This window comes from Apis mellifera, linkage group LG6 (assembly GCF_003254395.2).
Source record: "Apis mellifera strain DH4 linkage group LG6, Amel_HAv3.1, whole genome shotgun sequence".
In the NCBI taxonomy this organism is placed as follows: Eukaryota; Metazoa; Arthropoda; class Insecta; order Hymenoptera; family Apidae; genus Apis; species Apis mellifera.
In genome coordinates, this window is record NC_037643.1 from 4669762 (window position 1) to 4694929 (window position 25168).

Genomic DNA, 25168 nt, shown 5'->3' on the forward strand with positions numbered 1-25168 from the left:
AACGATATCAATTTATTCTCTCAAGATATTGAATAGTTCTCAATACTGCCTCTTCACAAATACCGATCAAGAGTTATATAGGATTTCGTGCACTTTATTAATTCCATTGAACGTCGTAAACACGCGGATTTATATAAATTGCGGAGAATAACGCAATTATCAATGCTCCATTATGCGTATACGCGCATATATATATATATATATATACCACGTCCAGTGAGAGCACTTGTGTCTATCAAAGCGAGTTTTGCGTTGTGTATGTCGCCAATATAGATTAATTTTCGTACCGTCGATATCTGTATTAAAATATAATTGCACGAGATCTCGATTAACTTGCTTTTCGGTTAAACAGCACTGATTAATATCCGATTAACACGTGACAATATCGACGCGAAACGGAATACAAGAGGAATTAATCCGATATTCGAATAAATTTTCGCGAAAAATATCGCGGTATTAAACGTGTAGATAGGTCAATGAAATCGGAATCGAAATATTGTTGTGTTTACTGGGTTGGAAATTTTATATGGGTACTTGATCAGAGAAATACGATATTAATTGAAAAAAAAAAGTCAAGCTTGTTAAACCGACGAGGTTTTATACCGGTGTAGGCGGTTACCATTTCGAATATTAAGCTGGGGGATGCGCTTCCACTGCGGCAAATCTGCACGGTCAGAGGTTTTCAGGCTCTGTTTTATGGCTAAGACTAGCACGAGTATACTTGAAACGCGTAAAACCGGAACGAGCCCTTGCTTTTAACTATAAGCAATTTGTATTCTTATGATTTGATGGAGAAAACGAAAGCTTACCAAATTACATTGGACAAGTTTAATAACGTAGCTTTTTTCCCAAATAGATATTTCGATTGATATTTGAAAAATATTGATTTTCTTTTTTTATAATCTTCTTTCTTTGGAGATATTTATATATTTTTAAAAAAAGTTTCGAAATCTGGAAAGATATTCGCGAAGCAAATGATATAATAAATAATACTTAAACTAATACACGAATCATATCTAAATTTTAGTCTTATCCTAGTGCTTACCAAGGTATTTAGAAGTAACGAGTACACTAGTAATTCTTTATAAAATATCGTGGCACGAACGATCATTACATGCTAATCCATCCAACTCTCGTAATCATGTAATAAGAATATAAATCGCTTTGTCTATGTCACTAAAAATACTTACCTTTACTCAATAATATCGTCAAAGAAAGACATTGATCAAAAAAATTTAAATTTCTTTTCTACAATTTCAAGTTCAACCATTAATTTTCTAATATTATTATTATGGGTCCATGTTTTTTCGTGTTCTTTTATAAATCATTTAAAGAAAGACATATGCTCGTTATCGAAATTTAACTGGCCAGTACAAAAAGAATCCAATCAATGTTATCAGCGATATATAGTATCGAGATTGAAAGAGATAAAAAAAAAAGAGAAATGGAAATTTCTCATTGCGTATACGCGGACAGAGATTGATGATATATGAATGATTGTCACAAGGCTACAAAGACGCATCGATTCGACCGAGTTATTAGATATGCTCGACGATGTCGTGTATGATGTTTCATCGCGACTGACGGATTATTACGTTATAAACGCGGCGAGGAGAATCCCCGACAAAAAGGATCGTAACGACGAATAAAAGTTTACGGGAATCCATGGATATTAAATGTCAAAGAGCGGTTGCGTTTCATTCGTATCTCGAACCGCGATTACTCCAATAAAGCGAACAGCGGGAAGTTTGACGTTGTTACAGAGATACAACTTTCGTCGAACGATAACGCACGTACATAACAGCTCTTTCACACGAAGATACGTGATTCGCATATGTTATGTGCATCTGGCAATAAGATACGTATATGCGATATAGTATCTGATTAATTTCATAGCTGACAGCTGATCGTTCGTTTCTCGGATTGCGCATAAGAAGAATCGTCAATGGCCGATAAATACAGAGTGAAAAAGAAATTGGCACGATGCAATTTCGATCGAATGTAATTAGAAGAATTACCACGAATTCGGGACTGACTGATCGAAAGAATTCGGGCAAAATCGGCGGACCCGGTAATTTCGTACTGCTTTGGATCTCGAAACTTTAGGGAGTTCGGGTCTACTCGCCAATTATCGTACGTGACCGAGTAAACGCTTTAATAGCTAGGCATCTAGTTCTCGAACCAATCGGTAACCAATTATTGCCAAGTCGATCGTCGAAAGTCAAATTATCGTACGCGCTTTTGTGTCAAATACAGTTTCGAAATTACGATTTCATGACCACGATGATATATTCATCGCTATCAAAAGAGAATCTCTGTTATTATTATCACGCTGACAATGAACATAGTTGAAATAATGTTCGATATATCGATTTGTTTTTCATTTGATTCGATAGGCCTTTTGTTAGAAAAAATTCGATTACTCTTTGTCAAAAATTAGACAACAATAAAGGAGTATAGTGATAAGGATTTCATTAATTTATTTCATTTGGTAATATTTTATATGAAAACGATCCGCACAATTTTTTAATAAATTTATATGACGATGCACGATATAAAAGCGAGGTTTATGTGTCGATGATATTAAGTGGGATAAATTTTTATGCATGATCGAATGCCAGTTTCTGAGCAGAACATTCGTGTACGGAGAATTATGGATCGAGCTGTTCGTACCGTGTTATTATCCTTTCCATGCAGAGAATTATGATCCAACGCACGAATAATTTGAAACCATGAGGCAAAGCGTATACCCTGATCGTATTATGTCGATATCAGGCGTGTCTAATTTGATCTTCTGCCGTTGTTTAGCTTGAAATCTTCGATAAAACCTTGGAAACTTTTCGAATAACGGAATATTGAATTTTATTGCGAATATATTTCTCTATTGTCAAACGTTGATTAATTTAATTTTCATTTGCTGATAAATTCGTGTGCCGTGTTTAAGAGATATTTAATATTTTATTGTTACGTATGGATAAAAATTTCGTTTTAAATAACGAAGACACGGAAAAATTAAATTATAAGATAAAAATTAAAACAGTACTTGTTTCAAATTAACTCGAATATTGATTTATTGTTTTTTTTTGTAGGGAAAATAATTGATAAATTCCTCAAAAAAATCACATTTTCATATTGAAATTATTTCTTCGTCGAATTTAAAATATTCAAATGGATTATTCCTTGAAAAATATCCTTGATTATATGTAAATTTCAATGAATAGTCTCGCTATTCGATCTCTTTTGTAATGTAGTTAAAACATTTCTGCTTTTTCTACCTACGTTATCATTTACACGGGTTCATTAATCAATAGATAAGTCTTGAATGGTACACGCAACACCTAGTTGCGTATATGTAGTCCCATAAAAACGTTCGTTTATAAATTAAAGTGGAAGCGGAAAGGCAAGCGAGTCACGACAAGAATCGTATCGAACGCATTATGATTATGCGATATACTGGACAATACTTTTTATCATTAATCTTACATTCGTTACTTGAAGTTTAATAAAAATTCAATTATCAAATTTTCAATTATCAAATTCCATCCATTTCGTTAAAAATTTGGATCGTAATTAATACTATCGAATCGATTGGAAAATTAATTTTTATATTTGAAGGAATTAGCTCGATATTTAATTCCACGAGATTGAAAATTATCGAGAAATTATCAACAATTTCCATGCAGTTCCCTGTAATATCATTGCGTGTATTTTCTACCACGGGGTTTCAGCTAGAACCACGATTGAAACAGAAGGCAACGATCAATCTCTCGTATTTTCTGCTTTACCGACCTCCACCGGAAATTACTACAGTCTTCAACATTTCCGGTTAATCTTGCGCCATTAGTCGAGAGGATATGAAAGCTCGACAGAATTAAAAGATATTTCCTCGAATTAACACCTTTTTATTCGGCGTTTCATTTATTATTCCGTATACATCATTTTTTAATACTTTAAATTCTTAAAATATTTTTAAGAATTAATTTAGATTTTGTAATTTTTTTTTTTTTTTTTTTAATATAATTTCATTTTGTACGTTTGAAGATATCACAACAAAAATGAATTTTATCCAATTTTTGTTTTGTAATGTAGAATTTTATGATATCCAATTTCCTTTGCCATTTTACAAGCAATAATTAATAAATATTAATTATTATAGATTTATATTAAATGCATTTAATCAATGATAATAATAAATTCATTCAATAATATTACTTTAAAAGCGGAAACAAATATTCAGGAGAAATAAGGATTATTACTTGTTGGATATCTCTGAAAATAAAGAAGCAAAAAAGATTCATTGTTTCAGACTTTCTTATTATATCACAATTATTCACTTGGACCTTTCTAATGACTTTCTTTATTCCGTAAAAGATATCCTCCCTGGTATTTTAGATGAAACAATGGACGTACTTGGATTCATTTATCTTTTCCAAGAAATTTCTTACATAGTTTCCTTTCAATCTTAAAAAAAAAAACATTATATATGAATTTACTTCGCGTTTATAATTATCATATTTTATTTTCTCATTTATCAAATATGAATAATTATATATATCCTTGATTAAATGCAAAGTTTCTTTCAATAACGATGACTTGTTTAAAAGAAAATTGTATTGCTTAATACAATATTTAATCATAGAACGCAATTCAAATACACTTTCGAAACGCTTGAACAGATTTCTCATCGTGCAATTTTAAAATGAAATTTGATTTCACCGAATTATTTTCAGAAATTATTTTTTTTTTAAATATATTAATATTTATATTAAAAATATTTCACATCGAAAATCATAGAACAATTTTCAACCCAGCAGAGGTTGATTTTATCGCGAGAATGGTCTTTATTTCGCGATTAATCGTTCACGTGAACTTTTTAAAGAGAGGGTCGCGAGTAATGAAGCTCTAAACGCGAGTCGAGTAAACAAAAACAACGTATATCAAGCTGAGTTAACACAGTTAATACATAATCTATCCTAAGAATAAAACATTTGCTGCACTCCCTTTTATTTTTTAATTTTACAAAGATAAATCCTCCGCTTGTTGCAAGGACGTATTCCTTACAATCAACTAACTGCGTAACCAGGGTGAATATAACAGAAAATAATATTGAAAATATAATCTTTACAACACTTTAATCGTTGTAAAATAATAAAGGGAGCCTAAATTTTTCAAAAGATATTATAGAAAATTCAATACTTCAATAATAGATTTTTGCAACATTTTTATAAAATAGATATAATGCTAAAAGTTGAAATTTGTCTAATTCAAAAGATATATTAATTATTTAATTATTTATTAATTAATTAAAGTAGATATTAGAGTTTTAATTACTCTTGCAAAATACTCATTTTAGTTATTTTATTGTAAAATAATTGCAAATATTTAACGTATACCTTCTTTTTGAACATTTAATTATATAAATATTTTTTATGGTCATCTTCAATGTACCATAACAATTTTAATATCTAATAAAAATAATATATTTATATAAAAAAAGAAAATTAGTATCGTGAAATAAATAGATTATGAAGTGACAAGAAAATTTCCATTAATAATCCTCTTTAATATTTTCTTCTAAATATCGCGTGTCATTCAGATAATTTCTCTAGATTGGGTCTCAAACAGGTAACTAATTTTGTGGCTTCCCAATTAGCTCGTGTTCATCGTAAATCAATCCGATGGATGTGAATAGCAGTCATAACGAACTCGTTAAGTTTCAGTACATAATGACTCGTAAATCCAGATGTTGTAACCATGACTTTTGACACTGGGTCGCTATTTTATTAGCAATAATAAACTGGCTACAAACACCGCGTGTTAGAAAATATGATAAAACAGGCGATTAATCGATTTTCTGCAAAGTCCCTTTCCACATTTAGTGAGGCTGTTATCCAGCGATTAATTTTAATAATTAACTAAATTAAAATTAAATTAATATAAAATATAATATTCTAAATTAATGTCTGTAAGAATTTCTCGATAAAATTATATTCAAAAGATGCTAGAAACTTTAGGGGTTGATTTTATCTTCTCAAAGAAATTTCCTTTTGACAAAAAAAATTGCTTCGCGTTTAATCTATTGTGCTCTATATACAAACTTTCATTAAAATTAGAATTTTTTAAACAAGCTTTTTGAAAATTATCCTGATATTTAAAATCATGTGCATGAATAGCATAAATTCCTAGAAATGTGTAAGATATTTATCTTCGATTTAACGCGATTATCAGTAATGCAATATTTCAGTTTCGTTTTCATGGAAATAATTTATATGCAATGGAAACTGCAATTTACATACATTTAATTTATAGAAATTTCAATAAACGATATTCCCAATATCTGTCATAATGAAAATAGATTGGTGCTCGAGAAAATTTTCTATTTTCTTCCGAACAATTCAGAATATTTTTATCGTAAATTATTTTAAAATATACGAATGGATCGATTTAATTGCTCGCGTAATAGAGTTGGAAATCCTGTTTGAGAACTGTGTTTAAACACGATTGCAAATGAAACAGTTTCTGTTAATATTGATATTTCTGTCACGTCGAAAGGACTGTGACATTAAATTTTGTTTGTACAAGTATTTTCATTATTTCCTGTAAATGAATTTGAAATTAGAGATGTTTATTAATTCTGGAATATTATTATATTAAGAACAGATCTTGAGCTTTATTTTATTATTATTTAATTTATTCTTGCCACAATTGATCTTACAATTAACCTCTCGTAGCTTATAAACGAACATGATTGCGAATTAATTCGCTTTCTTAGAGAGAGAAAATAGAACAGAAATAATAAACCGATCTATCTTCTTTAAACTTCATCCGTAAATCCATTGATATTTAAGTTTTACTTTAATAAGTGAGAGTTTTAAATTATTCGAAATTATCATAAGAGAAAAATTATTTAAATGAAGAATAATCGATACAAATTACATATTACACATTTCTAGTGAATATAATTTTCATTTCTTTGATTGTGATAGGAGAATGTATATTTTTTTTTTTTCAAAATTGTACAAATTAGAGAATAAAATATGAAATCAATATAACATATTTAATCTAATCATATAACTTTTAACTGTTACTTGGATTATCGAGATTTTGTGCCACGCTATTATTAAATGATAAAACTGAAACGAAAGATATATTCGGGCTCGTTAAAAACAAATTCCAACTTGGCAATTCAACTTTTCTCATTTCGAATAATCATCGCGTTCGTGATTAACGCCACTATCGAGCGTTATACTTCGTACGCATATGATTATAGTGGAATAGTTTCCTCCTCCCTAAACAATATTTTCATGCTTACTCGTGAAAATAACAATTTTCTTTACCACAAAATGAAAGTATTATTCATTTCACAATTAATAATTTCATACAACAAATTTCTATTTTACAAATTTTTATTTTACGTTTCATTTTCTTAATTACATTGAGAAAAATTCAATCAATTTATCGAATAATAATAAAATTTTCAAAATTATTTAAATAATTATCATTCAAATATGAAGAGGAAAATTCATTCAAACAGCATAGTGTATTGTACCAATGTGTTAATGAATTTATCAGAGTAAGATCTTCTATTTCCACGAGAGAGGAAGAGAAATTTGCTTTTAGCAGTTGAATCTCGGTTCAGATACAACACTATTCGACCATTAACCAGTGGAGAAACGTATTATCGATTGAATTGTGATGGAGTTAGGAGAAAGGAAGGTTTGGCTAGCAAAAGGCCCGTCCGTCATGTCTTTGACAACGTGAGCCTAAAGGCAACCATTGTCACCCCTTTCTCCCTGTGACAGGTGTCCTTCATGTACAAGAAAATTCCACCTCGCTTCTTGCTCTCAACCATTCTCGTTTCTTTACCAACTTTTCAACTAGCTTTTTATTTTTCTATTTTTCTATTCTTCTATTATCCCCTCGTTTTGGTGGAAAGATAAAAATGGGGTATTTGCACATGCTGGCACATTTGTCTTCCTGTGTTATATCTTGAAAACAAAGGAAAAATCGACAATTTTGGAAGAATTATTATATTATGGAAGAATTTCTTGGGAGAATTTCTTTAATTCTTTACGTAGATAATATCGAAACTAGTAAAAATAAAAGAAACAATGTTTATTATTTATCTACTATCAATCCACCAAAATTAATTTAACAATTTCACAAATTTCATTATTCTGAATTAGATCAGGTTCTCAGAATATTCCACGAGCAACATATCGAATAAAAAAAAACAAAAAGAATTCCCTCAAATTCTGTTCCATCGATTTTCCCCACTGTGCCAATTCGCGCTTCCCTCCTTTCATTTTCTTCCGCTACAGAATTGAACTGGTTCGGAGAAATGAATGCCCCATGAATGGCTCGGTTGTAACAAAAGCGTATCCGCGCGTCAGATGTGACGAGCGAAGAGGAGGCCTACTCCGCGAAACGTTGCCTCCCCTACACGGCTTTAACTTCAGTATGTATTACATTACGCTAATTAGCCTAAGAGGCTTGCGAATGCATCCTGTTTCGAACACTCTGATAATTAGATACGAGCGTGCTGTTTCGGTCAATAGTTGTTACCTGTATGTAACAACGTCAATTTGTGGTGCTCGAGCCTTCATCAGAGTTTACCGGACAAAGCATCCGTGAAATGCCTACTAAGTAGATGTCAAGACCTTCCAAGATGCCACGGACTCTACGTAAGTCACATCAGATTCCGATAATGGGCCATTATCTGGATCCATCATGCTACGAATAGAATAACGTCTCGTTAGGGATTGGTCTGATTCGACGTGAGACGAGTAAAGGAAATTATTGTGGTTGAATGTGTCAATGTTTGTGGAGAAGGAAATATAAATATGTATATATTTTTGAAATCATTTTTTTTATTTTGTACAAGGGTAGAATTGACATCATCTTCGTTTGTATATCACATGTTTTGTGTATATAGATTTTATTAGAAAATTATCAAAATTAGAAGTTGAATGTTAAGAAACATTTTGGGTATTGATATGAGACGTTATAATTTTGTTATAATTTTTTTTTAGTAAAGATTTCTCGCGATATTTTCCTTTGTTCTTGATTTCTTTTGTAATTTTAATTTTACACGACCTTGGATAAATTTAGTAAGCAGAATTTTAGTCGCTCAAATGATTACTTTTATAATCTTTGCAATTTCTTCCTTCCTATTTTTAATCTTTCTTTCAAGACGTTGCTTCTGTTTAATCGAATCAGTCATGGATCATTTCACTTTTGTTTTTTTGTTATTTTTATCCTCTTTCTTCGAGTTTTTTAATGTCTTTATTATTCTTCTCTCCATAAATAATTAAAAAAAAAAAAGTTGTTATAATCCTGGAGAAATTGAGTACGAAATTGAAATTGTAATTAAAAATAACAAAAGTAAAAGTATTAATTCGGTTATTCGGAAATTTATATTAAAACTTCAATTTCCAATACGTTCATTGTATTCATGTTACGTTTCAAATCGTTTCAATTTCCAATATTTTTTTTATCGAGTGTCTATCACACTTCACGGGTATTTAATATTTAAATTTATTTAATACATTTAAATTACATTTTCGATAAGTCAATCTTCAAATATAAGATATTCTAATAAAACGAAAGGGTAATAAGTTTTTATGATGATTAATTGTATAAGGTATTAAGTACGATAAGAAAAATATACATAAAAATTTAGAATGAACGGTTGTAGGTTGTAATTTTAAATTACCTACTGATAAGGGAAAAAATAGAGAAAGAAAAATTTATATAATGTGTATAAGAATATGAATGAAAACGATACTATCTCTTTCTTAAATTTTACACAATATGCTACTTTTAAATTTATTTATTTCGTTCAAGATAATTCAAAAATGACGATATACGAAATTATAGACAAAATTAGAATAGAAACAGAGAAAGAAATAAATTTAAATTTATTACTATAATAATAATTTAAATATTTTACATAGATATATTATTTGTACTGCATAATTTTTTTTTAAATTATTATTTTATTCAATAATAAAGGCAAAATAAAGATTGCTCTCTGTTATATTATATTAACAAAATCAATGTAGACAGTAAGGATGAAAACAGTTTGCAGAAAAATGATAAGACTGTACACATTGCAGAGAAATATAAGTAATAACTTCAGCAGCGATGACCTACAAAGATGTACGAAGAAACATGAACAATTTTCTTTGTAGAAATCGAGTCTCATGATAATCCAACGATATCAGTTTCTTTTTGTATTGTTCACTTCATCGTTGTATTATTCACTTCATTCATGAAATTCGAACGTAAATCTAAGAAAGTATTATTGGTATACATTTATGAATAATACGTATGATAATGAATATTATCATAAATTGAATTTTTAATTATCTTTTATTTATTAGGGATGTAATGATGTACAAAATTTAAAATTAGATATTATAATAAAATTTTTAAATATTTGAGAATACAGTAAAATTAAACATCGAATCAAAAATAAATATAAATATAATAATTATTTATTACATTACAAGAAAATTGGTTAGAGAATTGAAATAAAATATCATAATTAAAATAAATTAGAATAAAATAAGATATTAAAATTAAAGGAAATAGTATAATGAAATAAAATAAAGTATAATAATGAAACATTGAAATTATAAATTTTAACATTATATTTATTTTTTGAATTGAATATTATAACAAATTATATTTTACTCATAAACAAATCTCTAGTAGAAACTTAATAAATATAATAAATGGAAAAAAGAAGAATAAAAAAATACTTGAAGCCATTGTAGCAGCAAAAATAGGATTACCAATAGCGAAGTTGCTACTTAACGTTGAAAGTACTCGATAGGAAAACAAGAAGGAAAAACTACCCCTCAGAGGCATGAGTACATTTTGATTTGACCGTAAGATGTTCCTCGTTGAACGTTTTCATTTAAGATCCTTCAGCTTTTCTTACGTCTCTAGCTATATCCTTCTAAGTGTCTTATTTTTAAAATTTTATTTTTAGAAAATATACATTAAAAAATCTTGTTTTTTAAAATGTTAACAAATTATAAAAAATATCAGACATAATTCTTGAAAGTTTAAAACAGATATATTTTAAAATTTCCATTTATTTATCAAGTTTATATTAGATATGTGTATTAATATTCAAATAATTATACAAAAAAGGAGTTTAAAAATTATTATTGTATCGTCGTGATATAACTAATTATAAACAGAAGCATAAAGATATAGAAATATTCTGCATAATTTTAGCAATCTTCTATATAAGGAAATTGGCAAAGATTTCGTGACCAGTGTGCATAAAATCTGCATTTAACTTCGATACTTCAGAACGATTGAACTTTGGTTAAAAGCCTTAGGAACACAGATCTTAAACGAGACTTGAACTTGTACATTTTCCACTATTATTTCGCAAATTGCTTCTTTGTGAAAGAGAAAAAAAAAAACGAATCGTAGATCAAATTCAAGGTTTAAATTACTCTATTTCTGTAATAATAGATATCAATCACAATTTTCCACAATAATCCACTAGTTTGTAACATTCGAAGAATATATCAAAGAATATAATGAAAAATTCGAAAAATATAAAAAATAAAAATGAAACTTTTGAAAAGAATATATGTAAATAATGAGTAAACAAATTTTTTATTATATTTTAATTTTAAATAATTTTATCTATTTTTTTTCGAATAAAGAATCAATATATCAAATTTATAAAAAAGATATATAATATATAACCAACGTGTTTGTACAAAATAAAATAATTCATCAAATTTGAACGTCGTTATTTCGGTTCTAAATTATTGTGTCTTTTTCAATGTGCAACATCTCGTAATTTCTTGCAATTCTGAAATCGTAGCAACAGAGAAGTTATGGTCGTTAAAATTGTTTCGGCTTTCTAGCTAGCAAACGCTTTTAAGTCAATTACAGGGACAATTAAGTTTCTGGAAATACTTCTAGTCACACAAGTTGTCGAATCGTTGAATTGGCGTCGAAATTCTGATTAAAATTAAACGACGATTTAATAAATGTTTGTAAATTTTATCGATAATATTTCTATTCGACAAATAACAAATATATATTATTACTTTGTTAAAATCATTACTTTGGAATTTGTTTAAAAATGAATAAAGATAAAACCATTTCGAAAAATCATAAAAATCTCGATTAGACAATTTCGATGGAAATTTTTACATCTTTAATAAGAACACATCGTAGCGTGGAATAGTACTAAACGTATTTGTCATTGAGATTGTTATTCAAGTCGCAGGATCAGATTCATATCTATAAATCTGTGCTTCTCCAACCATTTACATTTAACGATGCGCATAACAATAGCTCACGACTTTGCTTATATGTTGCTTATATGTACGTAATATCGAAGCTTGAAACTCGTGTTCGCGTTACCGTGAATAATTAAAATCTTTGCAAAACTATTAAGAATTCTTGTGCAACGAATAAAAAATAAATGTAAGAATAATTATTAGATATTATTAAATTCATCAAAGTAGGAAATTATTGAAATTATTTTGTTTCGTAAACAAAATTGCAATTTAACTTAATTTTCTACCCAATTATAATATATTTCATTTTAAAGTCGAAAATTGATATAATCGTAAATTTCTTTTTCGTAAATTATATAAATTATGTAAAATTTATTATTTAAAAACGGTTCTATCGAGAATAAATTCTCTATTAAATAATTTTTCCAATTTTTCAATTTCATTCAATATTTTCCTAAAAACATTGATTTCAATATCAATGATAAAAAATTATATGTTTTAATCAAAGTTTGATTTCGGATTAATGTAATAAAAAATCGATACAAAAAGAAAATTATATGAAATTGATCGTTAAAGCACAGTTCTGCTAAAAGTAAATCGTTTTTTAAATTGAATTTTCTCTCAAAACTTTATTTGACTTTAACGTCAGATAGAGATATATTTATTGGTGTGAAAAACCAATTTCGAGATCGTCAAAGAATCGTCAAAGAAAGAAATATGAATAGTAATGAAGCATAAATAATAGAAAAAAGATGATATAGATAAATGTAAGAAATAGACAGACTTCAAAAAAAATTAATATTTATTATTCATGCATGATTAATTAACGATGTTAGAAAAATATCAAGAAATAAGGAATTTCAAAAAATTCCATAAGAAAATATTTAGAACGTAGATAATATTTATAATAATTGAATTAATTTCTTCATATGAAATTGTACTCATTAACGTCCAGATAGAATGACGTCAATTATACATATCATTCATCTTGTCAATGAATCTTTATTTTCTTTTGATCCTCAGCCAAACCATTTTCATGATACTTTGTTGCAATTTCCGTACCGTAGTAACTCTTGACTAACATGTTGAATAAATATCCATTAAGATTCAGTGTTACATCAATACATTAAAACGTAGCAATAAAGTGATTATTCTGAGAATAGTTCACGCAATCGGATCGATTTGTGAGAAGAATAATACCGAGAAAAATAAATTCTTCGAGAAATCAAATTTTGTAAATTTTTTTATTAAAAAATTATTTCTTAACTATTTAACAATATTAAAAAAAACATTTCTTTAATCACTTAATTAATAGTTTTTGGTTTATATTACTAATTATTAAGGATTATTTTTCTTCATTTTGATTTCAAAATTGTTCTTGTCAAATGAAAGATAATTTGATTGAATTTTTGTTTGATAATTATGATATAGTAATTTTAATAGTTTAATAATTATTTTTAATTTCAAAAAATTAACAATTTTGAGATATAAATTTTTATCGAAATTTTATATATATATAAGATAAAAAGATCAACAAAATTGAACAACAATTGACATGATTTCTGTGTAATTCAACCAGATTCATTTTGAAACAGAAATTAATTTCAGAGATTCTGTTAAGCGAGATAGATATGAATGAATTTAATAATAAAATTGTGGCTGCTCGGATAATAAAGTAATTTCATTATTGATAAATTCAAATTTAATTTAAAATTAGCTTGTATACAGAGAAAACTTATCATGTTGAATTAATTAAAATTACTACATTTTCGTCGATTAATTTACAAATATAATTTATATAAACACATACATATATATATATATATATATATATATATATATATATATATATATATATATATATATATATATATATATATGAAGACGAGATATATATAAAGATATGCTATTAAATTAATTTGTATATAGTAATTGATAAAAATTAATTGAAAGCTTATTTTGAGCTGACAACGTAGTCTGCAATAGAAGATAACTCAAGTGATTTCGAGGATCTATAATAAAATCATGTCCATTTAACGATGTTGGCAACTTGAACGATCTCTGTTTTAATTCACAAGAGAAGACAAGTTCGTGAACTAGTTTTAAATCTAAAATGACCATCCACATATTTACCAATTGACCAATGAGTCCACAAAAGCAATATTATTATTGTGTAACTTTTTAAATAATATATTCTTCATCCATTAAGAAAAGAATGGATAAATTTTTATGATAATTAAATTTCTGGATCTTGTAATTTGATTCATTATAGAATACAATATTATAATACATTCGTTTTCTTTTATTGATCAATTTAAAAAAAATCAAAAACATTTAGAAAGGAAATCTATTAATATTTATTATAACGCAAAAATCAAAAACCTCTCAGAAAAAAAAGATAAAATTGAAAACTTGTGACACGATCAAATTTCTATTCAATTTCAAGCAATGTATTTACGATTCCTGCTTCTCGATACATCAGATATGACAACTACAAACATCAGTTGTAATAACAATTTATCAAAATTCAACAGGATTCGTGTATAGACGAAATACGATGATCGAATGAGTTTCGTCACGGTTGAAAAGTTGAAAGATCGCACATCCCAATTGCCATTATCGATTTGAATAATGACAAGGATACACATGTGTGCACAAGGAAAAATTCACGATGAATCGTAAAGCTGAGAAATCCAATAAATCCAATCCAAGCTGTTTTAAATATAGAGTCATATATTTATGTTTTGAAAAATTACTTGAAATTATAGTAAAAATAAATGGTAAAATAAATTGAAAATAATTCAATGATCTGAAAATTAAGAATTATTTTAAAAAATAGAATTGATCGATATGGTTCATGTTTATATTAAAAGAATTATCAAGATAAATGAAAGAGATGTTTATTAGAAAGATTTTATACTTATTCAAGAATAAAGTTGAATTAAAAAATATTAAAGAAAAAAATATCGAAGCAATGAAAGCTGTGAACACATAATATATCTATTGATAGTCTGAATGCATTGACTTTATCGTATTATATTGATAGCGAATCAATACTCGTAGATAGTGCATGCCAAGCATTGCTTCTTGAGAAATACAGTATTTCTCAGAATAGAAAGTTTCTCTTCTCAGAGAAGAAAATCTTAGCAAGTGAGAGATTTAAATTTCAAACAAGAAAATAACGAGACTGAAGATGCGGATGTGACATGGTTCCAATATAGTATCAAGAAGATTTATATTATATCAACATTCCATATCTCTTGTCAAATTCTAATTCTGTTTGCAAATAATTATGCATTCAAACGTTAAAATAAAAAGTCATAAATTGATGTTTATGCAAATTTGTGCTTATTATTTACGAAGAGATATATTTTATCAACTTCGATAACTTTAGAATATCTGTTATCAAGATTAATTTCTCGAGCAATTTCGTTTGAATTGTATATAACTGTTTCTCGATTTTCAATTCAATCTTAGTTTAATGTATATCAATAGAACTTAGAAATTGGAAATAGAAGTTTATTTCGCTTATTAAATCATAACAACTGAATATTTTAGGTAATTGAGCCACAAATAAATCAAATTCAAGAATAATTTTTTTAGAGAAAATAATTAATCATATATTCTCGCATTAAAATTAATTTTTAAAAATGATCAATTTCTATTAATCTAATTTAATCAGTTTACCTATTTAATGAATAACATTTTTATATATTCTATGTATCATGTATAGATCTTTGTTTTTTTTTTTAATTTTGCATAAATACATAAATATCCGCAATTTACTCATGAATAATACTTCACAATAACAAAACCACCAAATAAAGATTTTATAATTGAAAATTCGCAAGAACATTAGTAATTCAAAAAGATCTTTGTGAACAAAAGAATACATAAGAGAAAAAAATCAATCCTCAAGACTATCGAGGTCATGAAGTCCCTCAAAGACACCAAAACTTGATTGAAGTCAGATGAAACATGTAACTTTTGAACAAAGTAGACCTTTGGGAATAATAAATCTACTGCAGATAATCAGTATGATAATATTTCCTTCACAATTTAAACTTTAATACAATATCATTGTATTTCTGCATCTTTGAGATATTCTTTGGTACATTGTATTCTACCATAATTGCAGCATTTTAATTCTAAATCTAAAATTATTTAGTGATAATGATTTTGGATAGAATAAAATTGAATTCAAAATTCAAAATTTAAAATTCTATTGTATTCAAAAATATTCTATGTAAGAATTATTGATTCCTGTTTGTAAGTTATACATATTAAGTTATATCATGAGTTGTATCATGATTAATAAATAAATACTTGGATTGGAGATAACTTGGGAATAGCACATTGTTTGTGATTCAGAATTCAAAATTAGATCTCCAGTTAATGACCGCAACATCAACTCTGCTTCAATAACAAATAATAATGTTTCAATAATATTTGATGATCATTGATTATTAAAATAATTATTGAAATTTAAAAAATAGATTTATGCTCTAAAAGTCTCTAAGATAATCGTAAAGAGCTGTGTTTTTTCAATTTTTTAATTATGCAACATGTTCAAACTTAAGAAAAAATTTTATTTTAAAGACAAAGAATAAACAATAAAATAACAGTCATTGACTGTTGATTTGAAAAAATATTTTTATATTTATGAATTTATGAAACCACATTGTTGCAGAAATAATACTTTACATTTTGTAACAGGTGTTTAGATGTTCATTGATAACACTATATTTGAATTGCAGATATTATCTCTGTCATATAACATATAGATTTTATTCCACTCATGAATGATTATTATCTATTATTATGCAAATTAAATGTTATATAAACAGTCTATACGAACATGAAATATGAATATTCAATATCTTTTTGCATTCGTTATTAAACTTGTATTTTTTTTATTTTTTTTTTCTAAATTTTTAATTATATACAATTATCTTCAGTACAAATTATAATTTATAAAAATATAGAAATAAAAAGAAAGAAATGGTATAAAAAAAATTTCTTGGTAAAGCATCGTGGATATTTTTTTTAAAATAAATGTAAAATAAAATATTTCAAGTATTGAAAATAATTAAATATGATGTGTAATTTTGTCACATCTTACTTATTCTTAATTAATTGATTTAATTCAATATTCAAATTAATTGGAATTATTTTTAAAGTTTAAACAAGATTTATTAATAATGCTGCTTTTTTAAAATAAAATTTTAAATTTTCTTCGGTTACAGAAATTTTTATTCATTATTTTCACGATTAATTTATCGAGATTATTTTGGCGTGTAATATCTACTAATCTATCCCATTATTAAAGACTTAATAAACCCTAATAGATAGATTGCCCATTTAATATTTAATCTTCCCTGGATTCTTAGTACTTTATTAACCTTCACTGAATTTAAACTTGGTGAAGCTAGATCCCTTGTTATGGAAGTGTGAATTTCATAGTAGATTTATCACACCTTAATATTTCATTTAATTTGAAATGTTTTATAATTTACGTACAAGATACTTTAAACGAAATTTTATCATGTACTTGATATTACCACGATGAGTTTAATAATTTATGCTGCATTCGTGGAAGGAAAATTATAATACAAACATTCTCAGATATTCATAATTCAAAATAATAAAATCTTGAGGGAAAAAACTAAAAATAATTATCATGTTATTTCAATGAAATATAAAATTATTTAATTTTATATTCATTGGTTGAAATAATATCCCAAAATTACATGACAATATCGCACGTTATTATTGTAAACAATTTTCATCGCTGATTGAAATTAACTCGACAAAAGTAAAAACGTCGAAATTATATTTGTAAAACTCAGATGAAAGAAATCATGAAAGAAATCCATCTTTCCTCGTAAAGGTTGTAAGAAATGTTTTCATATTCATTGGTAAAAATTGATATCATAGTGTGGCTAAAGTGTAGCACGATATATTTATAAACGTTAAGAATAGCGCAGTACTTGCAAGAGGAATTGGAAATCAATATTTAAGCCCATTCTAAAGGTGACGTGACTAGGCTGGATTTGCGTGCAGAAAGCAATAGATAACGAGAGTTGTATTCTAGAATAATGCTTTGTGTATCTCAGACGTATTTAGGAACCACTCATTGTATAAGCTCCATTTGAGAGGAGCATCTAACGTAGTTGTAGATAATCTACAACCCTTGTAGAAACAACTCGTTATACAATGCTGGAAGAGTGCTAATCTAAAAATATAATCGATCGCACGAGCTATTTCAGCAAAAATATTTATCCTCAAATATGGATATTCGATGAAAAAGACAAAAATCAGCAAATAACATATGTATAATATTAAAAATTAAATAATTAATATCGTGATACAATAAGAGGAATAATATTATTCAATTTTTTTTCAATGCAATTATTTTTTAATTATAATTTAATTTAAATATCATGTTTTAATGCTAAATATTTATAAATGTTATAGAAAATATAATGTTATAGAAAAGAGTAAATTGGAAAATTAATCAATTAAATAAACTGTTGATTTTTTTTTAAATTATAACAAAGTTTTTATATTATTTTATAATTAATTTATAATAAATTGATATCAAATTCGATCAGAATTAATTATATATTAAAATTTAACAAGACAGATCTGTGTCTGACCAATACAATGAATGACTATTCTACGAAACAATGGTTCTTATTAAGTAGTAAATTTTATTCTTGTACGATTTTTGGAAAACAAAATTTTGATCGTATCTAAAAACGCGTATTCTGGTAACACGAGTGTTAATTACGACGAAAGCACGGTCTCGTTTCACGCATCGCGAATTTTAGTCATGAAAACTCACGGAAAAGATGGAAACCAGCTTAACCTCGAGGGTTTGCCAGCCACTTCTATCAATAGTACGTTTCTTCTTGGGAAAAAAAATCGTAATTAAAGTCACGTGCGTGCTTTACACTTGGGTAAAATTGATTCGTGGTAGTTTAATGCATACGCTTTTTTTTCTAAAAATGGAATTTCTTTTCTCGCTTTAGTTAATTCGTCAGTAAAATTTAGAATTAATAAATGAGAAATTTAAATAAAATATAAAATTTAAAATCAAATGGTATAAATACATAAGTTTCATTTTTTATATAATTTTTCATTTTAATCTAAATTCTATTAAATTTATATAATTTTATATAATTTCTCAATTTCATTCGTATATTGAAATTAAAGATTAAAACGAAAAAAATTTGTATTAAAATCGAGATTGAAATAACGACTTTGACTCATACAATAGTTGAAACAGGAAAAGGAAATGTAAAGCGATGGTGAAAATTTTTCACTGTGAAATTCTTTCAAGGATTCGGGTCAGAATTTAAAGCTCGAATCGATTTTTGAGAGATATCATCCATAAAAATACCACAAAATCAAATCGTGAAAAATGATTTCAGTACACGATTTTCAACTCATTAAATATATTTTCCAAATTCGATAAATAATAATATATCATTCATCAAGTTCATCCTCGATAAAAATTAAAAATTCTTTTTTATATACCTTTAAAATAACATTTCCTACAATTCTTCAATATTTTAAATAATCATCATTTCCCAACGCATTCGTAGGTTATTTTATTCGAATACGAACTCATTAGCAAAAGAACGATGAGTCTTAATGAATCCCAAAGGGAGATGGTATGAGCCAACTTTGCTTCGAAATGATTTTTTTTTTTTTTCTAAGAAGAATGAAAAAAAATCTTGGGCTTGAAAGCCGTTGCTCTGTTCCTGTTATCACAGCAATGTTTCCCTTCGAAATCCAAGTAGATCCCTCGGTTGCAAAGGACCGTTTCGTCTTTTGTCTCACGCTTATTGCTCTCGTAATTGCAATTGTTCCGCTTCTGTTTGTATCGAGGGACGAGAACAAAGAAAGATATTCGCCTGAGAGATCGAGATAACGATCGTGTTACGATCGAAAGAGCGCGTTAAATACTTTCGAATTCTTGCTAAATTCAGTCGAATTCCTTCGTTAGTATACGTAATTTCCATCGCCTATTGCTCGATTGATTTTCACACGACGCAGTTATTCGCAATTAAAGCGATTATATCCGGTTTCTTTTGGACTATTTAAGGAGTAGGAATTAGCTTTGTTCAAAGTGGATTAATCGTAAAAAAATGGAACGATATGGAATGATATCTGTTTAAAGAGGGATGAAATCTTTTTGCATTTCTTTCTATTTTTATATCATAAAATCTATAAATATATATTAATCTATTAATATGTTTGTTACGAAAATCTTCGTACATTATTTCACGAGAAAATTCTAATCAGTAAAATTTTTATTTTAATGAAAGTTTGTGTAGTTTGATTCTATCTCGTAACATATATTTAAAAGAAAAATATTAAAATATAAAGATCTCGTTCTTTCAAAAGGGATAATAAAAAAAATTATTCTGTTATGTTATCTATTATAAATTCATTGACAATATTTCACATAAAATAATTATTGTGTTTGTGATTAAATTTGCATGAGAAGATTTTTGTAATCGATTGTACATATCGAAATCTCGTTGTGCAAACGCAACATTCCTCAAGATCTTAAGTTCCATCAATCTTCGTGAACATCCTCGAGGATACCGACGTTACATATATTTCTTTCTAATCTTTTTTTTTTTTCTGCTTCTATCCCGCCGAGAGAACACTCGATAAGAACAAGTCGAACAAGTTGGCTGGCTTTATTCACGGATCAATGGATGTAGTGAATTTCACATAGTGTTCGCTGATGTGCAGATGCACGTGCATTGAATCGAAACGATTTCCTTGAGAGAGAAGTCTTATAGGTATTCGATACGCAGTTTCTGTTGAATGCGGGTAAACACGTGATTGTGCCAATCTCCTCGATATTGCATACATTAATAAATGGATGCATTTGCATTTCCTTTTATTACGGATTTGTCAATCCATACAAGTTTTTAAAACTTTTCAAAATATTTAATCCTTCAAATCCTTTCTTTTTGTGAATACGTTTTGATACGTAGTATAGATTTAATAATTTTTAAAATTTTTAAAAAGTTAAATATATTTACAATAATGTTAAATCTTTATAGAAATTAAAACAATTATTTTTTGTTGAAAAATGGAGTTTAAAGTTTGTTTCCGATTTCGAATTCTAATTTTTTTAATAAAATATAGAATATTAAAAGCAAAAAGACAATTGAAATATAAATACATAGATGTTTGAAAATCTAAATTTATTTTTTTAGATAGGTAATTTATAATTAATCAATTGTTTGAAATTCTTCGAGAATATTTTTAGTAAAATCGTAAGTAGAGCGTGAAAGCTTCAATGAGAAATTTTTGAGAGATTTTCTGAATTTTGCATGCATTCTGCGCCAACTGCCATATGGAGCAAATACGCAATGCGGGAATTCTATACACATTCCCAAATTAGGAGAAATTAATTTATCAGATATTCGGTTCAACGCGTTTAAAACTTGAAATTTTCCTTTGTATTAAATATATTAATTAACATAATTAATAAAAATTCTTTCTTATTTTCTTTCTATAGTAAAAATATAGAGGAATTTATAAACAATTTTTATCTCTGAAAGAAAATTCGTAAAACAACAAGAAAATTTCCAATTAATATTGACAAGAAAAGCAAATGGTGGATTAAGTTTTTACTTTTGAATATATAGCTTTTTAAGCTTCGACAATTATGGTTAAATATTTGTCCAATTATGCATCAATTTCCTCATTTTACGCTTCATTTCACCAATTTGATATTTACAAGAACAAAAATTTCAATATTCTCTTATATTTGTAATATCTTTTATATTTTTATTAAATTGGATATACTGTAACATTATCGAAAGTCTTTCAATTTCTTACCAAGATAAGAATTCAGAAATTCAATTTTTGAATTAAGAAAAATAAAAAATTCTACAACAACAGTACGTTCAATAATTCAAAAATGCCATAACTTTCCATCTAAATAAATAAAATGCACACATACAGATCTAATTGACACAAGTGTAGCGTGTGTTCAAGAATGTTCGAGTTGTGAAATTGAAATTCTTCGAATAATGTCTCTAATATTAAAGGAAACGCGTTAAGGGAGCAACAGTCTCAATAAAGAATCGGAAAAGAATAATATATTATGGAAAATTTCGATTAAACGTCATGTTTATAGAGATAAATGTAATTGGGTTGAATAGTATTGGTGGAACAAGTAGTCCTTAAGGAGCTCTTTACTATAGTAGCAATCTAATGCGACTCTATCCAGGATACCACGCAATCGACCAATAACAATCCATTAGCGTTCCGTTGCTCTATATTTGCCTAACTATTATCTTCGTCTCATTTTGGCAAATATACTTGTCAATTCAGCAGAGCAATGCTCGCACAAACTTCATAAGAGCTTTTTGTTTGGGAAATTTTTGTTTATTTTTCTTCTGTAATTAGTCTACTATAAACTTTACTCAACGTGCAATTACGTATGTATGATGAATGAAAAACAGAAATAGATTTCGTTATGAAAGGTGATATATTTGTTATAGAAATAAATATAATTTTATTTATTTTTTCATATCTAATATTCGTGTCATTTTTCAGCATTCATAGAATCTTTTCAAACTCTATGGTAAAATATTTATGAAAGAAATGTATGTTTTAAGATGACAATGTCATTAAATTTCAAACAAATATGTGATTCATTGATATTTTTATAAATTTTATATATAAATCAAAATGAAATTAATCAACTAATTGGAGAATTGTTTGCAAAATTATTTACCTATGGTATAGGTTGCACCATCCAGTTGAAAAGTCGCACTCTTGCACTTCTTGAAGAGCTTTTGATGCGGGTATGGTGGCGGAAGTGGCGGAGGTGGCGGCCCCTTTGGCTCCTGTTTATTCATGATGTTCCTTGCACTTTACCTCAATGTCTTTGATCATTAATTATTCTCTAGTAATTGTCCCGAATCTCAATATCACTCGCGATCAGAGTCAAGCCACGATCATATTATCTCCGTTATTAAACGCATAGCGAGTTCCATCAACGATACAATACTGGAAAGTAGGATAATATGGAAAATTTCCAGAGAAATGTCCAGATAAGAAACTAATCGAACGTTAAATTTTTTTTTCAGATCGGAGAGGGGAAGTCAAAACAAGGTTCAAAGCAAGTTGAATTCTAAGAAGCTGATATCTAGACCACCATCCATTGAATGCGGATGGAAACGGGGGCAACGATTGGAAAAACTCTTGAAATATAATATTTTTGAAATTTAAAAGAAGGAAACGTTTCTTAGAAGTTGCAGATTGCTTGGAAATTCTATCTCGTTGTTTGCTTTTGAATGATGACGTGGGAATCTCTTTTGAATGCGATTAAAGAAATTGCAATATCCTCGAAGCTTTTAATAAAAGCTTTCGCGCGAAATGACTCGTAAATACGATTAAAGAAACGTGAAGACAAACTAACCATTCGATTTGAAACTTTAAAAACGTGATACCTTGTGAAATATCATATTAAGGTATCGAATGCAAATAGAAACATGAATAAAGATATGAAAAATATAATCATATAATATTTTTCTAAAAAATAAAAATTCAAGAAAGTTAATTAATAAATGATGCTTTTTCGATCAAACAGAACTATTAAACTGTTCAATTAAATAAATTACTTTATTTAATTGAAATTATAATTTAAACGAAAAATGTATCGTCTCTCTTCTACCATAGAAATCTTCAAAAATTTTTTAAAAATCTCATTATTAATGATTTAGATATTGAATATTAAATTTTTACGAAACAAGAAAGAAAAAAAAAAGCAATTTTCCACTATTTTACCACGCGCAAACAGACAAAAATACAATTTTTAAATATGTACGAAACGAAAAGAAAGAAATCCTTTTCACTTGGGAAGAGAGCAATTTTCGATCGTTTCATGCGTGAAAAAAAAGAAAGAAAGAAAAAAAGTACGCAACGCGAATTTTCAACAAATAAAAATAACGAATAACGCAATAACGTGACCGTTTATTCAACACGGTGTGACGCGTGGCTAACCATAGGGAAAACACGAGGAAAACACTAAACGAAACATTTCCAGTGCAAAGTTTGCCCGGTGCTAAATTCCCAGAGATCGTGGAATGGCACACTTTCTCTCCCTAGGAACCGGGCCACGGTGCGACCGCGGTAAAAATTTCTGCGAAGCGCATCGCGTAACGACGGCCACTTTGTCACGGTCCCCCTAGGGGGGAGGTGGGGTGAACTTGTTGTGCCGTTGAAACGGCGGAATAGTTGCCAAAAGTGAGAAAGGGTAGAGTTCAATCTCGCCCGGCAGACCACGAGAGGCAATGAAAGTCCATCAAACAATGCGACATGCAGAATCGCTCTTTGACATTTTGCCCGGCGTATGAATGTGTGTATGCACGTTTGCAACGTGATATACGTGCATTCGCACCACGGATTAAAATCGTTTAAAATGGTCAGAAGTTAAGTTTGGGATTTTAGTGAGGATTATGGAATAGGTGGAAGTTTCATTGAAATATCAATGGAAATGGTGTAACTATGTTTGAGAGATTGAGCGTGTCCTTTTTATTTGGAAAGTAGGGTGAGATTTTTTATAAAAGTTTGAGAAATTTTGATAAATTTATATTAATAATGGCCTTAAAACGTGGATTTGTAATATATGAATGACTTGTTATGTTCAATTATGGAATAGTATTTTTTTTGCATATATAGAAAATAATATTTGATTGATTTATTAGAAACTATGGCCATTCGAATATTTATATATGGTTCTACTAATTAACACACATTATTAGAGACTTAACGAAGAAAATTCCTTTAGAAGAACATATTATGAGTATATACAGTTTATCGAAAGTACTCGTAGAAAACTG

At 27.8% G+C, this 25168-nt stretch overlaps 1 long non-coding RNA gene across 1 annotated transcript in view; it reads left to right on the forward strand.

The window, feature by feature from the left end:
* Window positions 1-24931, forward strand: part of LOC113218868 — a 33286-nt gene extending 8355 nt beyond the window's left edge. The window contains exon 2 of the long non-coding RNA XR_003304915.1: window positions 23414-24931. This is a non-coding gene — a long non-coding RNA (uncharacterized LOC113218868). The remainder of the gene's footprint in view (window positions 1-23413) is intronic.
* Window positions 24932-25168: the final 237 nt, after the last annotated feature.